This window comes from Rhagoletis pomonella, unplaced genomic scaffold, assembly GCF_013731165.1.
Source record: "Rhagoletis pomonella isolate Grant_MI unplaced genomic scaffold, Rhpom_1.0 Rhpom_scaffold_00012, whole genome shotgun sequence".
In the NCBI taxonomy this organism is placed as follows: domain Eukaryota; kingdom Metazoa; phylum Arthropoda; class Insecta; order Diptera; family Tephritidae; genus Rhagoletis; species Rhagoletis pomonella.
Genome location: NW_023458566.1, coordinates 17,764,094 through 17,786,799, shown reverse-complemented (window position 1 = coordinate 17,786,799; position 22,706 = coordinate 17,764,094). Strand labels below are relative to the sequence as shown.

The 22,706-nt window shown below is 34.9% G+C and overlaps 1 protein-coding gene across 1 annotated transcript in view; it reads right to left on the bottom strand.

Moving 5' to 3' along the window:
• The window catches only part of LOC118747613 (talin-2), a 72,258-nt gene that overhangs the window by 24,983 nt on the left and 24,569 nt on the right, over positions 1-22,706 (bottom strand). Inside the window, exon 2 of the mRNA XM_036481663.1 lies at positions 9,445-9,546. The gene's annotated coding sequence lies outside the window, so the exon portion shown is untranslated. The remainder of the gene's footprint in view (positions 1-9,444; positions 9,547-22,706) is intronic.

Sequence of the window (22,706 nt, the reverse complement as noted above, 5' to 3'; positions counted from 1 at the left end):
GTTGAGCTGAGTGATAGTCTATCGATATGGGGGTGGCAAATCGTAGCTAATAATTATCTTGGCCGCCCCACTTTGCAATTTCGATGATTGCAAGTAATGGAATTCTGAATTCTGTCGCCTCCGCATGCTCGTAATTTGCTCAGCAGGTGTGCGCGTCCATCAAGTGCTCAGCAAGCTTTCTAATGAGTCTCTCACAAAACAAACTAAACACGTGTAAACAAAATACGCTTGCTTGCCATAGGCGCTGCGCGGGAGGAATGGCGAAATGGAGAATGTTATTCATTAAATTTTTACTAGCGAATTATGGTGGATTCACACAGCGGCGCTAATGGATAGTTAACAAGTATGGGTATGATTAGCTTAGCAAAATAATTTTATAACTCAAGAGAAAACTTTGCAGTTATTAGCTGAGACTTATCCCAGCCAACATGAAAAGCAAAAGTTTTGTTTCGTATAATGGAATTTATATGTAAATAACTAACCCTACTTCAAATGGTTTAGAATATTTTTTTTTTATCAAATAAATTTAATTCGTAATTCTTGTCCACATATCTTTTTTGGACGACTATGTAGTTTTTACGAATAGTCCAAAAGACAGACAAATGCTTCCGCAATCAAAAGAGCACTGCGTTCCGATTAAAATGATCGGAGGGGTGAGTATTTGAAGACTCTTCTGTAATCTAAAAGGTTTGCTGGGATGTAAAGCAATGCACTCAATACAAAACTAATAATAATACCTACTCTCAATTCTGTGCACTTCACACATGGTAAAGCTTGGCTATTTGTCAAAAAAAAATAAAAAAATAAAAAAATGCGCCTAAACTATGCCGTTAAAATTTGCTTATATTTGACTCAATTTTTTGTGCATGACTCTACAGAATTGGGGAGTTAGTATTTATCAGAGGATTGGATAATGATATAGAACTTGTTCACGCGGGTGGCGTCGCAGGAAGAGGGAGCTCACTAATGTGTAGTGTAGTATTTGAAAATAACAGATAATAAATAAAGACACCGTGGTTCTAGCACATTTAAGTCAAAGGTCTTTTTATTGTTTAAATAATTTGGTATACAAGAAGGGGCTTACCGAACGTGGTGTGATAGCTGAAGTGATTCCTTGGTGGCTTCTAAGCAGTGAAAAAGTGCCAACAAACGAAAATTGGATGTAAGCCCACCGAACAGTAACTTTCGCTGGGTTTCCCCCCAACTCACGTTACCGTACGGTGGGGCATATTTTTAGCGGCTGGAAAGTTAGCCGTAACTTATATATGTATGTATGTGTGCTCGGACATTAAGTGACAAACGTGTGGAGCAATATAAATATTTAGGTCGGGGACCTAAACAGAACTAAATTGTAGATATTCGGGTGATTATTTCTAGTTTTTACAGCACTGTATGCACGTACTAGAGTGCTGCATGAATTCATTCAAAACGGCTTATAAATAATTCATATACAAAACGAATGAATGACTTTGGCTTAAAATTTTTTTGAATTTGAAAAAAATTATTTTTTTGCAAATAAAAACCAAAGCCAATAAAAGAGGTTAAAGTTCAACTTTTCTAGTTCTTATGTGTTTAGTAACTCGGAAACTACTTAACCGATTAAAATATTATTGATGCTAATTTCAACATAATTTAAATACCTTTTTTGCGACATATATACTATTACCAGTTTTAAAACTAATTTTATATAAATGCCATTACAAAAAAGTAGATTTAAATATTTTTTTTGTGTTTTTTAGTATCTCCGGACTAAAAATATAAAAAGCATATAAATTATATACATAAATGAAAGAAAAATTAATTACCATTATTTTGTCGACATTAGTTTTTTAATAGGTTATGTTGTTCAGAAGAGAATTATAAGAAGATATTAAAAAAACAAGTAATTTTTAGCGAAAAAACGACTTAAAAAAAATATATATATATCTATATATTTCATGATTCAATGATCGGATCTAACCCAAATTAGTATGGGACCACCTCTGAGACAAACAGAATTATCGAAATCGGTTGAACCGCGGTCCAAAGTTATGCGGTAACATACATAAAAAAAAAATATTCCGACGAACTGATAACATCCTCCTTTTTTGGAAGTCGATTAAAAAACAAAAAAATTCACTTTAACAATTGACATCTTCTTTATATTTTAATTCCTTCAGATAGGGTCGAAAACAGCACAAAAAGTTCTATCGAGCCACATTTTTGGTTTTTGCATAGCTAGATTGGTGATATTATACACAATTTAAAGATAAAGAAAAAAATATTTGCCAAAAATTCAGCAATTCTAAGTATATTTTTTCGAAAATTAATTTTTGTCTAACGTTCGTATCTTTTTTCGGACAAAAAAATGTATATTATGCAGTATTTCCAAATCCAAATTTGTAACTTTGTACAAAAATGAGAAAAATTCAACAATGCTGCACATCGAAAATTTTCTAGTCTGAGGTGTCTACAAAATACCGTCGACAAAAAAATTATCGAATATCAATGCGAATCTGAGCTTATTTAACCTGCGCCGCACAATGGGGCAAAAAAGGTTGCTGTGGACAAATTAATTTTGAGAGCCCAAATATGGCTTCATGATTTCAAGCTTCTTTTTTTAAATAAGTGATAATTAAATTTCGCATCGATCCATCCGTGGCGATTTTTTAAAAAAGCTCTGTTTTTTTATTTATTTATGTTCAAAAATGAAAGAAAAAAATTTTCGTTTAAGTGCCTCCACTTTTTTGGAAAATACTTGAAATTAATTTCAAATGTCTGCAATTACTTAAAAAATTATTCATAAACATTTTTCCATAGGATAGATTTTCGCTAATTTCAAGAACGTCCTATTTCAGAATTTTATTGAAAAACGCTCTATCTCAGAATTTGGTTGAAGAACGCCCTATTTCAGAATTCGATTCAAAAATGCCCTATCTCATTTCAAAATGTATTGAAAATGTAGGGCGTTTTTGAATCGGTAGCTGAGATAGGACGTTTTTTGAAAGGAATTCTGAAATGGGGCGTTCTTCAACCAAATTCTTAAATAGAACGTTTTTGAAAAGTTTTTTTTGAGATAGGACATTTTCGAACTGGCTGCCGAGATAGGTCGATCTTCCACTCAGCAGTCGGTATGTTCGACTATTTTTTTATAAGAACAAATTAGGAATACCGTCAACAAAAAAATTGTCAAAAATCAACCGTAAGTCATATGTACATACTAAAATTTGCACTTTATTATACTAAAATTTAGTGGGCTACAAACTGCATACCAAGATGCTGATTAAGAAGTTACAACAGCTTCACACAGAAACGGAGTAAAACTGTGCAACTACATCAAGGCGCACGCCGCAAATCGGAGGAGAAGCTCGGCCAAACACTAACATAGTATGTGTAAGCGCCAATCTATTATTATTTTTATTAAGTATTATATATTAACTGGACTTTAATAAAAAATTAATAAACATTAAACAAACGAAAAAACAATTGTCAAAACTTGTAAAAATGTTGTGTCTCTATTTTTTTCAATGTCAATATACATATGTATGTATTTTTATAACGTATTTTTCGCTGTTAACTTATGTATATAGTTTTGTATCAACGGCTGACAAATTTTGTGCATTAAAAAAATTAATGAAGCAAAAAAAAAGTATTTTTTTCGTATAAATGCAGTATTTTGGAAAAAAAGGAGTATCCATTTTTGGAACCCAAAAAAAAAAGTATTGTACTGCAAAAAAAAGTATAGATACGAGCGTTAGTTATGAAAGTAGTATTTCTGAGATATCTACCCAATTTAATTTGTACTTACTCTTTGGAAAATTCAAACTCATCTCTGAGTCGTTGATTATTTTAAAAACGTGAAGGCACATCGGACAAAACGCAAGGCAATTGTGTGAAGATTTTTTTTTAAATCGTTACTGCAGCTCGATCGAGCGATTCGTGGAGAACATAATAACCGTTAGGCCGTTCAACGCTTCCGAATCGCCGACAACTGACGAGGCACGTTGTGATGTGACACCAACAACGCTACGTCGCACAGAAATGACGTCGTAACGTTGATTTTTTGATTAACAAAATTTATTTTATTTTTTTTTTTAAATATCATATAAGTATATCGACATTAACCGAAGCTTAACAGTTAATTACAGTTACAATAACAACAACAGCAATAGCATTTAAAACGTACAAAGGTGAAGGAATATTTTTTAACAACAAGCGATGAACGATGATAAAAACGCGACTATGGATCAACGAAGATTCGTGTAAAACAATATTAAAAAAAAAAAAAAACACGTTTAGCGGCAATCTCTAGACGACAACGATTGCATTATTAAGGCTGTACGGCGATTAAGGCACACGAAATTCAAAAAAAACAATTTTGAGTAACAGCGTTCAATAAAAAAAAAAAAATTTGTATATATATATTTTTAAAAAAACATTTGCGTATCTAAGGCACTGAAATCTGCATCTTAAGGCTCCTGGTGTTTCTTAGCTTGGCATGTCACGTGGAACACGAAAGGCACTTGGTTATTTCAGTTAGTGGTTTTAAAATTTTTAAAAGCGAAAACCGTTAACTCGTTACTCGTAATTTTACTAAAAATCATCTTCGATCGATGAGCACAACCGTTGAGAGTAGTTTTTTAGTATTTATATTAAAAAAAAATTTTTTTTTCAATTTTTTTTTTTTTAATGTTTCAGTTCTACATTTTGCACAAGTGTATCGTGGCAGGTTGCAAGCACAACTGAGTTGGTCCAAGCGGCCAGCACTTTCTCACAGCTAAGCGGCTGCTGGTATCACGGCGGCGCCTAATGCTGATGCTGATGCTGCTACACGCTGCTGATGTCCTTTCCGATCTGTGGTTAGGCCTAGAATGATGTGCTCCGTCAGCGACACATCGTGCTCCACTGCGGCAAAGCTCAGCCATTCCACAAGATGTTAGCGTTCTGTGTCTGCCGGTCTGCCAGTCTGGGGTGGACTTGCTGGTGGTGATGGTGGTGGTGGTGCTGATGATGGCTGTGGCGGCAGCAGTTGCGTCGGCGACAATGACGATGACGGCATAACATCACAGCTTACGCAAAAGCGCGCATGCGCCATCGGAAGCTGCGCATCGTAGACGCTTTCAAAGGAACTGACAAACGCTCGAAAAAGCAGCATAAACCCAAGTCAAGTAAACTCAAAGGAAGTGCACAGAAGACCACAGCGGGGTGAAAAGCATTTGTGTGGAATGATGTGCTGCCGCAAAGCTGATGTGCGTTGGGTTGAGTTTGTGGTGGTCCACAAGCTGGTGGGTGGGTGTACAGCGCTGCCAACAACACAAGAGTGTGGCATCTTATTCGCATATAAGGCGTTAAAATCACACCCCATGGGGTTGGATTATATGTAGAATCGCACGACAGGCAGCAACCACTATGAAATTTCCCACTGGCCAAACAGTTTGAGGAGGACAGCAGTAATACATACATATGTATGTGACTGCGAAAAAAAATTAACAAAAGCTTACGTACATACTTATGGCTATGTAAATCCATATACATGCTGTGTATGCCAAAAACCGGTGTAAATATGTATGTATGTATGCTTATCTGTACATAGATTCAGAGTGGTGCCGCTTGTACATATGTATGTATTTATGTACTTAGGTATTTAGGCTTTGGCTTTTCAATTAGCAACCCCCCCACTGCAAAGGATGCGCCAATACTTGCACATATATATGTATGTATGTATGTGTGTACCTATGTACACTACCGATATTTATATATAAATATAGGCTGAATGGGCCTGGATGCCGCAGCGTTGCGAGCGCAGACAACAAGCAATCTTCGAAGAATGCAATTAATGCTAACAAACTGATTTCAGCGATTAAGTTAATTTGCAAACATTGAAAACAACAGCAACAGCAACAACAACAACAGCAACAACAACAACAGCAACAACAACAACATTAATAAAAAATTACCACATTCTGTTACAGCGCCAAGGTTAGCACAAGTGACTTCTATTTTCAACAGTCAACTCAATGACAACTCAGCACTGGCCGCCACCCACAGCGAAAGGATGTTCTCGACTAACTAAGCCAACAGGATAACGAGCTAAATTTTGTTATTTTTTTTTTTATTTATTGAAAATGCATCCAGTACAAAAAAAAGTTGTAAGTCAGCAAGCAGCAAATGGCTCAAAAAAGCGAAGCCATGTTTCAACATGGAGAAGCACTCGCCAGGATGCCAATATTGCTGGCAGTTTCTAGAGGAACGGTCGACGGTCGTGCAGCGTGGATATCCATTCACATAACTGAAAGTAAATATGCGTGCATTCTTTAGCGGTAAAACATGAAAAAGCTCTTTTCCTTTTTACTTATCGTTTGCGCTACAACTTTTTTTTACTGCACTGATGATTATCTTGAAGACGAATTGATTAATTGCAGTCTAAGATGAATGAGGAAAAATTCCGGTTGCACTAATGGTTAATTGGTCGCCAGCTAAGCAACGCAGCCAACGCAGTGTTTGGCGATCGCAATAATACCCAATTGGCGATTTGTCCCAGGCGCTTAAATGTCCTCCTACTTTCCACGAGTGGTAGAGCATAAAAAATTTTACATTCGTAGCACTCGTAAAGTAATCTAAGTAATTCCTATAAAATAGCGCAGAACCTATCGCTACCCACACACGTTGACATTCATTGCAAAAAGCGCAAAATTGAGTGCTTGCTAAAGAAGCGCACACGCACACAGCAGCCAGCCGCCACGAAATCTCCACTGGCGCGACACTGTGGCGCCTAGCGGCGACCATTTTGTCTACAAAGTGCAAATACAAGCTCCAACCATTCCATCGTACACAGTGTGCTTGCGCGTGTGCGGCATTTCACTGAACGAACGAGCACTTTCATGTTGTTTGCTCAGCGCTGAAAGGACAAAATGTCACGAAGCTGCGACAGCGTGGAGCCTTTGTAAGATCCTGTGCCTTTCCACTGCTGTCGCCTGGTCTACAATATATTTATTCAACTCATCATTTAATAAGGAATTATTTTCCTTTTGTATGATTGTATTTAAATATGAATACAAATATGTACAGTTGTCGACAAAATAACAGGAGGGCGATATTTTGACCAGTTTTGGCATTTGTCTTTCGTTTATTTAACGTGTATTTTTTTTTTAAGTCTAGGTGGTATACAACAAACTGCATATAAATTTACATTTAAAAATTTGTACAAAAATTATAAAAATTCTGCAAATTTTTACCAAAATTCCAAACTTTTTAATGAGAATCTTTAAAAAAAAAATTTGCTATGTAGTTTCGTAGCCCATTCAGTATAACGAAGTGCAAGTTTCAAATTTGTAAAAAATCCTGTTGATTTTGGAGACTTTTTTTTGGTTGAAGGTGTTTCACGTTTTTTCCATACAAAATATGTTCGACAATTTTCTTTTATATAAGGTACACTGCAAGCAAAAAAAAATAATTAGAAAAATTAACGGGATTTTTTAGAATTAAATGGGCTACAAAACTGCATACCAAAATTTTTTCTAAAAATGCTGATAAAAATGTTTGAAATTTTGGTGAAAATTCGCAGAATTTTTAAAATATGTGTACAAAGATTGAAATCTGAATTTATTTGGCTTGATTTTTATAAAAAAAAAAAAAACATTAAATAAACTAAAGACAAATATCCAAAATATCGCACTCCTACTATTTTGTGGACCACTATATGTATGTACATATCGTTACCTTAATATAATGGAATCATATCAGCACTCCCTTCTTAAGTGCTCAGCATTTGTGAGGCGAAGGTTGCAGTACTTTGGCTCTCCCTTTCTAAATAGCCCCGAGGAGCTCTGCGGCATTGAGATTAGCCGAATTCCTAAATACATAATCGGCTCGGAACGTTTTATCGATAAATCACAAAGGACAATCCCACATTGTCTGAGTGAACTCCGGTTACATGGGGCTGCCACCTTACCTAACCCAACCTACCTTAATATAAAAAGGCCCTATCTAACATTTTTGAATTTTGGATTTTGTTAAGAATTGATATTGTTAAACTTTAATAGGAACTCAGTTTCTGGTTATTATTGGGATACATTTGAACCTATGATCTTACCGTACAAAAACAAAATTTACATGTATTTTGTTTTTGGTTTTTGTGTGGCGATTATATCAAAACCTTTCGAGGTGAATTATTTGTTAGCCCTTGTGTCGTTTGTTGAATAATAAAAAATAAAAAAATATTGTCCAAAACCCATTAAATGACCGATTACTTGCACAGTGTACATTTTTCTTACGGAAAAACAAACCAACACCGGTCGATATTACCGATTTTGAATAGCTTTCAAAAGATATTGGCGTTCAAAATTTGGTCCTTGCATTTAAAAAAAATAAAATTTTCATTACAAAATTTTATTCATATGCATTGTGAGATACAACGTATGTAATCATCCAGTAAATTGTTTATGTCGCGCTCGATTACTTCCTCTTGCGTGTCTTTCTCTCGTTCTTTGTACGTCTTCATAATCCACCAACAAGTTTCCGCTAATATTGCGTCAGGAGATTGCTTTCCTCTATACCTTTAAAACGGTATAAGTCAATTGAAAACGTTAATGGTCAAATAAAGTTTAGTAAAAGTGCACCTCATCTCGAAAGGAAGAGCAAGCTGATGATACCGCTCGCCTTCGTCTGATTCAGTTGATAACTGTTGGCTGATGTGTTGAAAATAAGTCAAACAAAAAATACCTGGAAAAAATATATGGAAAGTGAACGTGGTCTCTTCCGCTTTTGGCCATTTTTACAAAATGGTGAGATAAACTCACGAGAAATGTGCATATTGAGTTTGGATAAATTTGATGAAGCTTTTTTCGCGATACAAACATTTGATTCACGCCCCCATTGCAAGCCTTATGCAGAAACGGAAGTCAAGCCCTAAAGTCAACCTACTTAATAAATTTGAAGAGGTTAAAAAAAAAATGTTTAACTTAACAAATTTTGCTTTTGAAAAAAAAGCACGGTACTCTGATAGAAAAAGCATGATTTTCGCATGGTATACCATAAAAAGTTTGTTCTAAAAAAATAATAAGTATGTAAATATGGATTAATATATAAATAATAATAATAGATGCTCAAGGAATATTTCTGCATCCAAAAGCTTAACACAAAAAAATTTTCTCCATACAACTAAGGCGCAGGCCAATGTGCAGGCATGGCTAGAGAACGAGCAAAGAATTTTTATCTATACCTCGGTGAATTGCTCGGTGACTTTTCTTTAAGTTTTTCTAAATTATATCGACAATTAAATACAATATGCTGAATACTCTAAATAAAAAACTGATATTCTTGGTTGCTACGAATGACCTTAGATAACCCCCTTAAGAGGTATTGTGAGTACTCTAAATGTGCTTTTATTTTCTTTTATTTCAAAGTTCTACGCATTTAAATTAATATATTATTTTATAACTAAAATCTTATAACGAAATTACTCACCTTTTGTTTAAGCAGCAATTCTAGATTCCAATTATTGTAAATAAATTGCAATATTGAGGTCGTTCGTTTTGATTACGTTTGTTAACTTTCGATGTGAGAAATCTGGGAAAATTAAAAATATATCACACATTAATTAATACATATACGCCATACGATCCATTCGAATGGAGATGTGAACTAGGTAAAAGTGTGAAAATTAATAGGTACATTCATTTGTATGTAGAAAAAAATATGCATGTTTCCATATTAATTTCCAATAGTTTCGAATTTTCCATTCAGCGATGTGAAGCCATCCATCAACCAACATTCACACACTGGCAATAAGATAAAACATTAACCTAACAACAAATCAGGCCAATAATGTCAGTCAAGTATTGGTGCATGCGGTTTGTGCCACCGCAACTTGGCATCCACAATGCCGCCAATCAAACGCGAGTTGCGAAGGCAAACCTCTTTGGCATTGTCGCTCTTCTGCTGCTGCACTGCTGCTGTTGCTCCTGCTTTCATTGCTGCCACATTTTGCAAACCAAATCGGTGGGATCATGTTTTTCCATTGAGGCTTTTGGTGGAAATCAAATCAATACGCGAGCAGCAAACAACGAACATCGAACGAAACAACATTTGAATATGTACAAACACAAGTACATATGTATTAGAGGGCTGCATGAATGCATTCAAAACGGTTTATGAATTACTCATACAAAACGCATGAATGATTTTGGCTTCAATTTTTTCTGAATTTGAGTGAATAGCTGTTCTGATATTTGTGTCGACATTACAGTATTCAAACAAAATGAAAATAAATTGATTTGAAATAAATGACAATTTTTTGTATGAATATCCAAAAATATTTTTTCTATGCACATATGTAAAAACATACATATTACATACGAAAAAACTTGTTTGTAGAAAAAAACTTTTACCCAAATGAGTTTGAATGGTTTGAATGTTTTCCATTCATTCATTCACATTCCTCCATTTGAAGGTAGAAAATTTAAAACAAAATGTATATTCATAACTTCCAAAATTCTAAACGCTGAGTGTTTTGTATGTGAAGTAAAATATTCAAACCTACTGTACTCTGTTTGGCTAGAAGTTTGAATGAATTCATGCAGCCCTCTAATATTTATGTACGCGTCATGTAATTTAGACAAGTAAGTTTCAGAAGTTCGCCCAACATTTGTATTAGAAGTACTTTTTTTTAGCGACTCGAAGTAGTTTTCATCGGACTAAAGTCTGTTAGGCTTCAAACCCACACGAATTTCGAAATTTTTTTGCTGTGAATGCTTTGCAATTTCTCTTACATATGTACCTCCAAATGCTACGCTGGTTGCCCCACAACAACACTACCATTTGTGGGCAACCGCGTCAAAGTTGTCTACCTCAACCTCTCGGGTGCAGGAATGCTACCCAGGGCCTTAATTAGACAAAAAAAAAAAAACGGTGGCGACCACCTTTGACGTCAACACTACTCCATCGGTCGCTGGCTTGTCCGCCGCGTCAATGGAGAAAAGAGAAGCAGACAGTCAGTCATACGGATGCTGCACACCAACAGTCTGGGCGCACAAATGGAGAACGGATCGAAGCATGCGAGTGCGAATAATTACGCGCTTGGACACCGCTTTCGCAAACGCAGGCGCGTTTTTATATGTACACCAACAACAACTAGGCATGAAATACTAAATCGAGCCTGTGGAGCGGTATGCGGCGACGAAGAACTGGGTGCGAGTACCACCAAACCAGTCCATACAACTTGGGCCACGTGCCATAAGCACGACAGTATGCCCACAAATTATATAGACAAATGTGTAGCTGTAAAATGTAGGCATTATTTACAAAAATAAAACAAACAAAAACAATCAACATATGTACATACATACATACACGAGATTGCAGCAACCTGAAGGTGAGCTAGCCATGCGGTGCAGGCAGCGCAGGTGAAGAGACATATTTTTTTCTCCATTTAAGGCCACAATCGATATATGTATGTGTGTACATTAGACTGCATTACCAAAAAAAGTTGCGGTTTTCCGCCGGGATTACAAAATTTATTACATTTGAAGACGTCCACCAAAATATTTTGCAAAATATTAAGATTTACGTGAGCTGAACCGATTTGAAAATACCTCCAAAAATTGAGTCTTTTATGAGCAAAAACAGTTTCTTAAAGAACTTTTTGAAAAAAAAGTCCCCTCAGATGACAGATTAAGCTTAAAAAACCTGCATAAAAATATTTTAAAATCTATTCAACGGAATCGTTATAACGAGATTTTTGACGCTGTTTTTTGACGTTTTACAAAGATTGATGTACGAAAAACTTGGCTTATGGGTCTCAGTAGAAAGGCATTTTCCCACTCTTTTTTATTTCTGTCCACAAAAAAACTCATTCACGTCCCTTTTTTCAAATACCAACACATCTTAATTCAACTTGAAATGTCGCTCGCTCATCCTACCTTTCTCTTTCATCCTTTGAATGAATGTATAAGCAAAGATATAAAAAGGTGAGAAAATACCTTTCCAATGATATCTCAACAGTCTAAAGCGGAATAGTTTAGGTTCAGTTATGCAAGTTTTCCTTATACCAATCTTTGAAAAAAGTTAAAAAACAGCACCAAAAATCCGTTGAAAACTTTTTTAAATCTTTTAAAAATATTTTATGCAAATTTTTTAAGCCTAAACCGTTTTGTCATTTGGGGGGATTTTTTTTTCAAACTATTTTGATTCATAAAAAACTGCATTTTTTGAGGTATTTTCAAATCGGTCCAGCTCACGTAAATCTTTATCAGCGCAAGTAGTAAATTAGGCTATATTGTACGACTCGGCAACATTGGCATTGTCTAATGTCGTGCTGAAATAAGCAAACGACGAGAATCGTCGAAAACTATGCAGTGCTGCCAAGTTTTTCCGTTTTCGTTTTTCGAGTCGAAATTTTAGGCAATGCCATGAAATTTTCGATACGATTCGACTCTCGAAAAACCACTTGCTTCGACACGACTCTCGCAATTTGGTGGAAGTCTTAAAATATAATAGATTTTATAATTCCAAGGGAAACACAGTACCGATCTTTTTTTTTTTTGTATTGGGAGTGATGCAGTCTAATGTAAATATGTATGTATGTAGGTCTGTGTATATATTATGGGCTTTTTATTATATACCTTTGCTATCGTTGTCGTTGCCATCGCCCATTGCCCATTGCCATTGACGACAAACCAATTGGCCACCATACTATGGCGGTCACATTGAAATCACTAAGCCTAAATGCAGTAGCACCTCTATAACGGTACAAAAATACCAATTTGATTGCTCTATAGGTGTATGAATTCATAGCCGCCGTGTGGGACGTCTGTCCATCGATTCGGCAGTTTGTCTATCTGGCGGATGTAAACAATGTCACGTTTGTTGTTGAGTACGAGTGCGTGCGTGTGTTGGCGGACAGCTATTGGTGGCGCATTATGGTGTATGTATGCCCCGAATGCGAGAGTTCCATGTTGCCCAGCATGAAAGTGAAATTGAACTTTGAGGTGTTTACGGCGCGTCAAAATTATCACACTATTTTATCATTACAAAACTGTTATTTACGGGTATTCAAACGAATATGTACATTGGGGTGGTCCAAAAATGCATGTGGAAAAGTAAAGTCGGAGTTTTTATGGTCTCACCCCCTAAGATTGTTCTATACCGAAAAAAATATAGCCCAAAGTTTTCCATTTATTCTATATGGGAAAAATAATTTTTTGTAGAAGTGGTATAGAATTCTTAAAAATAAATATTTTTCTATCGAAAAACTCTATTCTCTGCAGGAGATTCCCAATAATAACACCCAATTGTTTATTTAATCATTTTTTCATCGCAACTATAATTTATAGGGTCGCCAAAAACACCGAAAAATGCAATGGGGGGACCAATAAAAAATCGTTAGTATTAAAAAATGTTTAAATAGAAGAAGAATTCTATACCATTTCTATCAAAAAATATTTTTTCCCATATAAAAATACATGGAAATCTTTGACCGCTTTGAGCGACCTCTAAAGTTTTTTGATTTCAAAATAAAAATAAGGGTACACTTTTTTCGATATAGAACAATCCTATGGGGTGAGATCATTACAATTCCGACTTTACTGTTTTTGGACTGTTTGGATGTACATACAGTGGGGAGCAGTGATGAGTACATGGTTATTTTTGTTACATATTCGCAAGGTTTTTAAAGTTAAACTTTTTTCAAGAATTGTGGAAAGCAAAGCCTTTGAATATTGTTGAATGTAATTGTTATAAGGCCATAAAATAACAAAAACAAATAAAGTTAAACTGTTTTTGTTATTTTTTCAAAAAACCTGGTTCATGCCTTAACCAAAACCATATAAATCAAACTTTCAAACTTTATACAGAACTTGGAAATATTTAACAAATTTCCATTAAAATTTTGACTTTTTTAATCAGATTTTTTAGAAGTTTTTTGAGTATGAAGTTTTGTAAATTTAATAATTTGTGCAGGTTTTAAGCGGCTGCAAAATCGCGTTGATTATTAATATTTTTTTTTGCTGATGGCAAATAAATGGGCCATACCACTGCATAATTAATATTTTTTTCTGCAAATTTCAATCAAAAAGACGCATTCATTCACACAATAAAAAAGTATTCACTTTTTAGAAACAATAAATAAATAAAATTAACCTACACGCAAACAAATACATAAATATATGCCGGCGTATGAAGGGCATGAAAGTTCGATTCGAGTAAAGATCGGAAATTACCATTCACAATTTTTGAGCAAAAATGTTCTAGCGACTTCGAAAATATTCAGGTATGATTTTAACCATTTTGAATTTTTATTCATATTTAAAGATCGAAATTTTTTGTCAACCTCTACGAGCCATTGAGAAATGTTAATGCCATTGCATGAGTAAGGTAAACAAAAACACAAAAGATAGAATTTTTATGCCGCGTTTATTTTATAAAAATAACTGTCAAGGTAAACAAACACACCCGGTAAGTTACACTCGTTCTGTACAGTACACTTTTTGATGAAAATATTGTAAACATTTAGTATATGTATTGCCATTTTAATTTTCAAATGAGTTGTATTAAATATAATATTCTTGTAAACATATGTACATACATACATACCATGTAGGAAAATCAACTACTTCGAAATCTTTATTAAGTACTTTTTTATTAACTACAAGCAGTTAAACCCTTATTTTTTCTTGTAAGCAACTGTTTCAACTGAATATATTCAAATGCATTTGGCTTGAAGAATTTTAAAAGCAGAGGCCGAAACGCTGCATTTGCTTTAAAATAATTAATTACCAACTAATTTTTTAATTATCTAATTTTTGAGACTGTGTGCTTTATTCCGATGGGGTAATAATACATACATATACATACATATATGTACGATCAGTTTCGAGCGTTTTTTTTTATTTTTTATTTCTGGCGCACAGATTACATACGTACGAGTATTATGATGAACAAATATCATTGATGGCTGACTTGGGATTAGTTTTTTTTTTTTTTTTGTGATTTTTGGCTATCATTCAATTGGCAACTTTTGATGTATATACAAACAGATGTGTTGGGGATTCGCCATGTTTTTCGTATCTCTCGTTTTTGTTGGGTAATGAATCATCATTCAATTTTTAGAAATTTTACGTTTCGTAGAAATCAGCGTATAATTTGTCTGCATGTTTTTATATTAAATGTCAATATATTGCCAAATTATGTAAATTAATGGAACTATTTAAGGCTTTTGTTTACCTTGTACTCAGAAAAATAATAAAAAACGCGATATATTTTTGTATTGGTATTATATCTATATGTAGTAGATAGATACAAATCCCTCAGTATTATTGTTAATTTCTTCATGATCCAATGATTCGATCTAAACCAAATTAGTATGGGACCACCTCTGAGGTAACACCTTTCCGGTCGGTTGTACATAAAAAAAAAAAAAAATATTCTGACGAATTGATAACCTTCTCCATTTTTTGAAGTCGGTTCAAAATTAAGAAATCATACGTCAAACTATCGTGTTTGTAATTATTCATTCGTTTGCAATTTGTATACTTTGGGCTGATTCATACTCTTTCTTAAGTCATACTTCAAGTATGTATTTATCTAAAAATATACATGCATATGTACTTATGTATATACGTATGTATAGATATATGTTCACGAAGTCCACTCTTGAAAATTTAATCAGAAAATTATATACCGCAAATTTTTTCTGAAATCGAGTCATAGTCCAAATAACATTAAATTTAAATAGAAAGGGTTTACAAAAATTAAACAAAAAAAAAAATAAATAAGCACAACCGCCTATCTTACGGAACACAAATTTTACAAAAGAGCGAAAAAACGGTTTATTCTTTGAAGGCATTGCCTTGATAGGCGGTATTTTCTCTAGCTATTATTTTACAAATCTGTTGTTTTAATAACGATTTAACGATTTTTATGCATAAATCTTGAGATGCCTGCAGTTCAGGGTAACCAAATCTCATTTTTGCCACAACGGCCATTTAAGCGGTTTTGCAACTGGTCGATGGGCGGTTTTGCAAAAACATCGACGATATGTATTTACGAATTGTTGGGCGTTTAAGGGCTCAGGTTTTCGTCTCTCAACACATCTCTGCCAAAAGCCTCATACCTAATCCTTGCAAAGGCCGGGTAGAAGCACAAAAAGTGTTCCGCTGTCTCATCCCCTTCAAGGCAGCAAAGGCTAATGGGGTTACCATGTATGTCCAATGAAAACAAATGCCTAGCAAGACCAGCAAAGTCCCCTGAGATTGCGGGCAACAAGACTTTTGTCCACCTGCAGCCCCCCGAAGCCACCCAGTCATTGCTAAGCGAAAGTTTCTGACGGTGGCTTCGACGGCCGATGGTGGGAGTTCTATAACTGTTTGCGCATCGAGGTCTGAGCTCTCTCTGGTCAGATACCTTATTACCAGGTACACCCGAGTGACCTGACACCCAAAGTAAAACAAGTTTGTTGTGTTTACCAACATAATTTAGTTGAGACTTGCATTGCCGAACTATTTTAGAGGTGGTTAAACACGCAAACTCTGCTTCTCGACAACGTAGTCCATGGCCCCCGAAGATGGCAAATACCTCGGCTTGAAATTCCGAGGCATGTTCGGCAAGAGAGAAGTGAAGTGATCTTTACCCTGCGTCATGTTTCGCCTCAGTCCACACTATATCTACCAGCACCCATTTCTTTTAAGCCTACAAGTGGCCTTAAGGGCCTCCCCGCGGATAAAAATATTAAGCGACGGTAGGTTTAACAGCACATTCACAGTAGCCCCAGAGGTGGCCTTAAGCGGAAATCTCCCGCACATTACTATCGTTCTTTGAAATTGATTGAGTCTTCTCCACCACATCACAGATGATTATGGGTCTCACTTCAGAGGTGAAAAGCCACAGGATTCCTGTAGGTAGCAGACCCAACGTTTTATCAAAGACCTTCTTACATGGCCACTTAATACTTTTAGCTACTCCATTAAGGGCAGGGGGAACAAGGCCGTCCAACCTTCTCCTTCTAGTGAAGAGCACAACATTAGTGTCAATCATATTCAGTGTTATTTGCGCTTTTCTGAAAATAATTGACAGAAAATGTGAAGGTGATTTGCCTAGAATTAAGAAACAAAGACAATTTCGCAAATCTTTATGTATTAATGTCAGAGCTTAATCAGTTTTTCATTGGTTTTAGCAAGTCTTCGCAATGTGTAATTTAATAAATAATAATTTAAACAATGTTTTCAGAAGAGAAGAAACGCTTTTTCATTGCAGAACTGCGATCGAAGATTTCTCATTGACGTCTATGTCAGTCTCTCATTTCGCGTAGAACTCATGCATCTAAAAATTTAATAAGCTCTCAACACACGTGCTCTGGACATTGTGAGGAATAAACAACAATTATTCTTATTGTATTCAATTGGCATTCACTCCATGGCAATGCGAGTCTGTAAGTGGAATTGGCCAAATTATCTCCTCACATTGTGGCGAATTATGTCGAGATAACCATCAGGAGGCAGCATTGGCAGACTAATACTGTTAATTTAATTAACCCCTTTTATATGGAGTACAAAGCGAAGCAACAACAAACACAAGTACTTATCGACAGAAGGTGTAGATACCCAGCCGTACTTTTGGAAGGTGCTGCCAAAGGTATCAAAAAAAAATATCTGCATGTTTCTCATTACAATAGAAGGAAGCAATGTGAAAATCAATCTGATAATTTAAAATATGTAGTTTGTTAGGTTGCGAGTTAATAGATGCTTAAAGTATACTTGATATGTGCATACCGAAACTGAAATAATAACAATTAAAAATTGCGCCCCTGAGAGTCGAAAACTCAGTTGTTATTTTTTTTTTTTTTTTTTTTGGCAATGACTCGGAAATGTCCTATGCACAGCGGTTTTGGAGCCTCAACGAATCGTATCCAAACGGTTGAATTCATGTAATAGCCAAACCCTAAGGGGATTTGAGTGTCAAAATGTTCCACGAAAAAAATGTGTTACTAAATTTTACTTTAAGTCTCTGAAGACAAGATTTACATATGCTTGAAGTCAATTTATACATAAAATTCCCGGCAACATAATTCAATTTATGTCAATGAAAACTTTAACCAGCTGTCAAAAAGAGACGATGAAATCGAGCAAAGTCCTCTGAAGGCGATACCGGTGAGAAAAACCAAGTCCTTAAATCGTTCCACCCTATTGGCTGCAACATTTGTCGCAGAGATCAACATTTATATGATATTATGGCTACTCTGTGTCATCCTGAAACAATTTAATTTACTGCTGGGTATGGATGCACACCCAGCACGTGTACATCCTTTGGCTATTAGCGCATATTATCTAGCTCCTCCGGCTGGCAATTGGGGGAGGGTATGACTTTCAAAGCTAAAGTCTTTGATTGATTTGTGTCATTGTGATGACGCACTCTCTGTGCAACAAGCATCTGTGTGTGTGTGTGTGTGTGTGTGTGTATGAACCATAAGTATGTGCATTCAAAGTCTTCAACAATGCATTTAGCTTTTATTTACTCGTATTTCAACTATGACACTCTTTGGATTTGCTTTTTGGCCACATTAACGTTGCAAGGATACCAAGAAAGGGGGGCGGGCGGGCTGCTATTGCTGCTCTCGAGCATTCATATCCAATTACACTTTGCGCAAACATTTGCTCTTTTCATTCAAAACAAAAACAAATCAAATACACTTTAGCGGCATGTATGTATGTACGTTTTCCAGCAGCTAATCATGGAGATGTCTACAGAAACGCTGGAGCTACATTTTATTATTTCATCCAATCGGACTTAGTACAATGTGTCCCCTTTTTTTGTAACCACGTATGTTGTAAAAATCTGTATTTATGTATTCATTACTGTCTAAAAAAGTGTGTGCTCTTTTAAATGTCCCGCTATAAATGCCCTTAACCCAAACAACTGTGATCAATAAAATGACTACATATTTTAACGCACATGAACATCGTTAGTCACTCAACATTTGTGAATCGCCTTCATCGCGTCACTGTCGCTATCTAAGTAATACATACATTCATATGTGACTATGTGCAGAGCAATGGAAATGTACGAATGTGATGTATAAAACTCCTGCCTGGGCTCCAGCCAGTCGGGCACCGATGCTACGGAAACAACTATAAAACGTGGCATTTTCATCGCCAACAATAACACCAACAGCTACCCGCAGTAAAGTGTAAGCTGCCAAGTCCATAAAGTCTGAATGAAATGGATGAGGAGGATTGCAGCAGGTTGTGTGCCACACCTCTCGGCCACCTCTAGCGGAACTATAAATTGTATGAAGAGAGTTCGTATACCATTTTCATATATACACATACATATATATGTATGTGTGTAAGCTTTGTTGTGAAAGTTCTAGGCACTTGAAAGATTTCTCGGTTTTTTTTTTTTTAATGCAACACACACAACACACACACACACACACACACACACACACACACGCAAACGCAGGAGTCTTACCCTATATGTAGAATATAAATAAAGCGCCTCCTTAACTAAGCTTCATGCCTTTAACCTTGAATGTTGGTACAGAGAAGCGATCATGAGATCATAGCGGTCACATAATTAGATCCGATCATTGCATCAGGAGGAAATTAACGGTACTCCTAAATTTTTATATGAGAATTGATGTCGGTTGTGTTTTTTTGCTTAAAAATCACTTGTTGATTTGAAAAAAACGGCATTAAGCTCAATCAAATTGTTTAATGTAATTGTTAAAAGTTCATAAACATCAAACAAGATAAAATTTTATGATAGTTTTTTCGATCATAAGTACCATGACTATCACCTTCACCATCACCTCAACCGCAAATTAACCGACAAAAACTAATATTTTCGCGGACCGCCTAACTACATAATCACAAAGTTAAGAAGTGCAATTAAATTTATTCATATTATTATGGATCGGATTGATCTTTAAGAAAATAGGAACTTTATATTTACATATATTACCAATATGCATGTGCATAGATATGTATGCCTGCACTCCTCTTTGTGAGTTTGTAGTGTATATGTATGTAGGTGTGAGCAATACAAGAATAAACAAATGCTTATTCGGTTAAGCCAAGGAATACCTCGCAAGAGATGATTCTTTCGTTTAGTGATTCAGATCACGATTTGCCTACCATTTAGAATCGATTAACGCCAATAAGACGGTGAGTGCGGCTGGGTATGCGCCGCGATGTGTGGACTATAGTCACATGTATGCGTGTACAGTTGCGAGAAAAATATTAACAGTAAAATTCAAAATGATGCTGCTAGTAAATTATGTTTATTTATTAATTGTTAATAATTTTTATTTAAAATATGGGTCGATTCATATCAGAAACCGCATAAATAAAAGTTTCAAAGCTTGCCCAAAGTTTAAAAAAGTTAATTAAACTTAAAAAAATGTTCATCAAAATTTCGATTCCTTAAAAAGATGGGTTTTGTTGTCCATTCAATTTTACTATAATAAAGTGCAAGTTTCAAGTCAAATTCTTATTTTATTAGAATTTTTTTTGTCGAGGGTGATGAACCAAATTTATTTTTATATGTGCGCACAAAAATTTTATGAAAATTTTTTTAAGTTTCATTTTTTTTGATGAAGTTTGTGCATGCTTTGAAACTTTTATTTATGCCGTTTCTGATACAGATCGACCCATTCTTTAAAAGAAAACTATTAACAATAAATAAATAAACAAAAGCATTATTTTCAATTTTACTGCTATTATTTTACTCGCAGCTATATGTATGTATGTAGGTGCAAACAAGCAATATTTCCACAAATGTGCATACATACGTAAATAAATAAGTACATTCCAATTTCAATTGCATCTCCTGATTAAGCAATTCCGACGCTCACAATGTGTTTTTGAAAATGGAAATTTTGTTGTTGTTGCTGAGTGTAGTATATTTGTAAATATATTAGGAGGGCTTGCGAGGCATTCCGAGTGGACAGAAGAAGGTAGCCAAGATTTATGAAGCAACAAAGGCTGTTTTTGTATGAAGCTTCATGTGTGCATATATGTAAGTAAATATATTTTTTTATTAAGACTGGAAAAAGAAAAGAAAAGCAGACAGGATAGCGCTGACCAATTTGACTTCATAGTACGAATATAGTATGTACATACAGTAGAATCCGTTTATAGCGACTCCGCATATAGCGACGTAAACACAACTTCAAGTTTGGTTTTGATACAAATTACTATGAAAGTATATACGTTTAATACGACCCCGCTTTAAGCTACTTAATTTATGAATAAATTGTCCGGTTAGAACGGCGAAAGTCTTAAAAATTCACAGAAAATTAGAAGTTTCGCACAACATGTTGTTACATGAATAACGGTTAGTCCACAGCGAAATTTATCTTTTTCATTCAAATTTTGTTCGATAGACGTCAATTTTGGATTCGCTTGAAATAAATTTTGACATTTTTGCTCGTCAAAAATGCTTAATTAAGTAATGTGTACTCGATAGTTAAAATGTTTTGGCAGTTGGTTAGTGATTACTCATGAGTAACTACGTGCGCAAAAATGTCCAATAGCAGATTTATACAAAACAAATTTAAAAAGTGTAGTTGTGTTTATACGATGTTCGGTTAGTACGACGCATTTTCTCCGGGTCCCTTGGAAGTCGTTATAACCGGATTCTACTGTATGGTATTTTGCATTGAGCAGTTTTAAGCATACCTGAAGGGGCATATTTAGTTTATTTGAATTAAAAAGTACACTGAGTTGTGTTTGTGTATATCTCACATACATACATAACTTAAGTAGATACATACAGTGGTCGAACAAATTATAGCCGCACCACATTTTGACAAGTTTTTATTACTATTTTTTTGTTATTTAATTTTAGTTTATGTCAATCCAAGATTCAAACTTTGTGTAATATTAAAAAAAATCAACAAACTTTCGCAAAAATTTCAAGCTTCTTTAATTAGATTAGATAAAGTACAAGTTTCAAATGGCTAAAAATTAGCGCTGCTTTTTTAGAATTTTTTTTGTTGAAGATGTTACGGTTTTCTTCCATATAAACGAAAATTGTGTTTATTCGTTACATGGAAGCAAATGGCGTAAAAAAATTCAAAAAAATCAACGGTGATTTTTAACCTTTTGAAAATTGTACTTTATTCTACTAGAATTCCATGGGCTGCAAAACTGCATACTTAGAATCTTTCTAGGAAGTCTAATTAAAAAGCTCGAAATTTTTACGAAACTATGTTGATTTTTATTTTATTTTTTTTTTTTAATATCGCACAAAGTTTGAAACTTGGTTTTACGCGGATTTTGTTTAAGAATGAACTATAGTTTTTTTTTTACAAAAATTACCAAAATTAAATAACAACAAAAAATAATATGATAAAACTTGTCAAAATGTGGTGCGGCTATAATTTGTTCAACCACTGTACATACATATGTACTATGTATTTACGTTTATATGTAGATATGTACATGGCTACATATAGATTTTGTGAGCCTTAGCCATAAAGGATGTACGCCGTCGCCTTAGTTGACATCGCAAACATAAGTTCCACTTCAAAGGGGATCAAATTATACGCAATATCAAATACAAACAAATACAGTGAAAACTCTCATAGGCGGACACTCTAATAAGCGGACATCTCCTATAAGCGCACACATTCTTGGGAACGAACAATTTTTGGTTTTTCCATACACAGACTTTCTGATAAACGGACGCGGACACTGAAACAGGTCTAGTTATGAAAAAAAAAAATCTCCCAT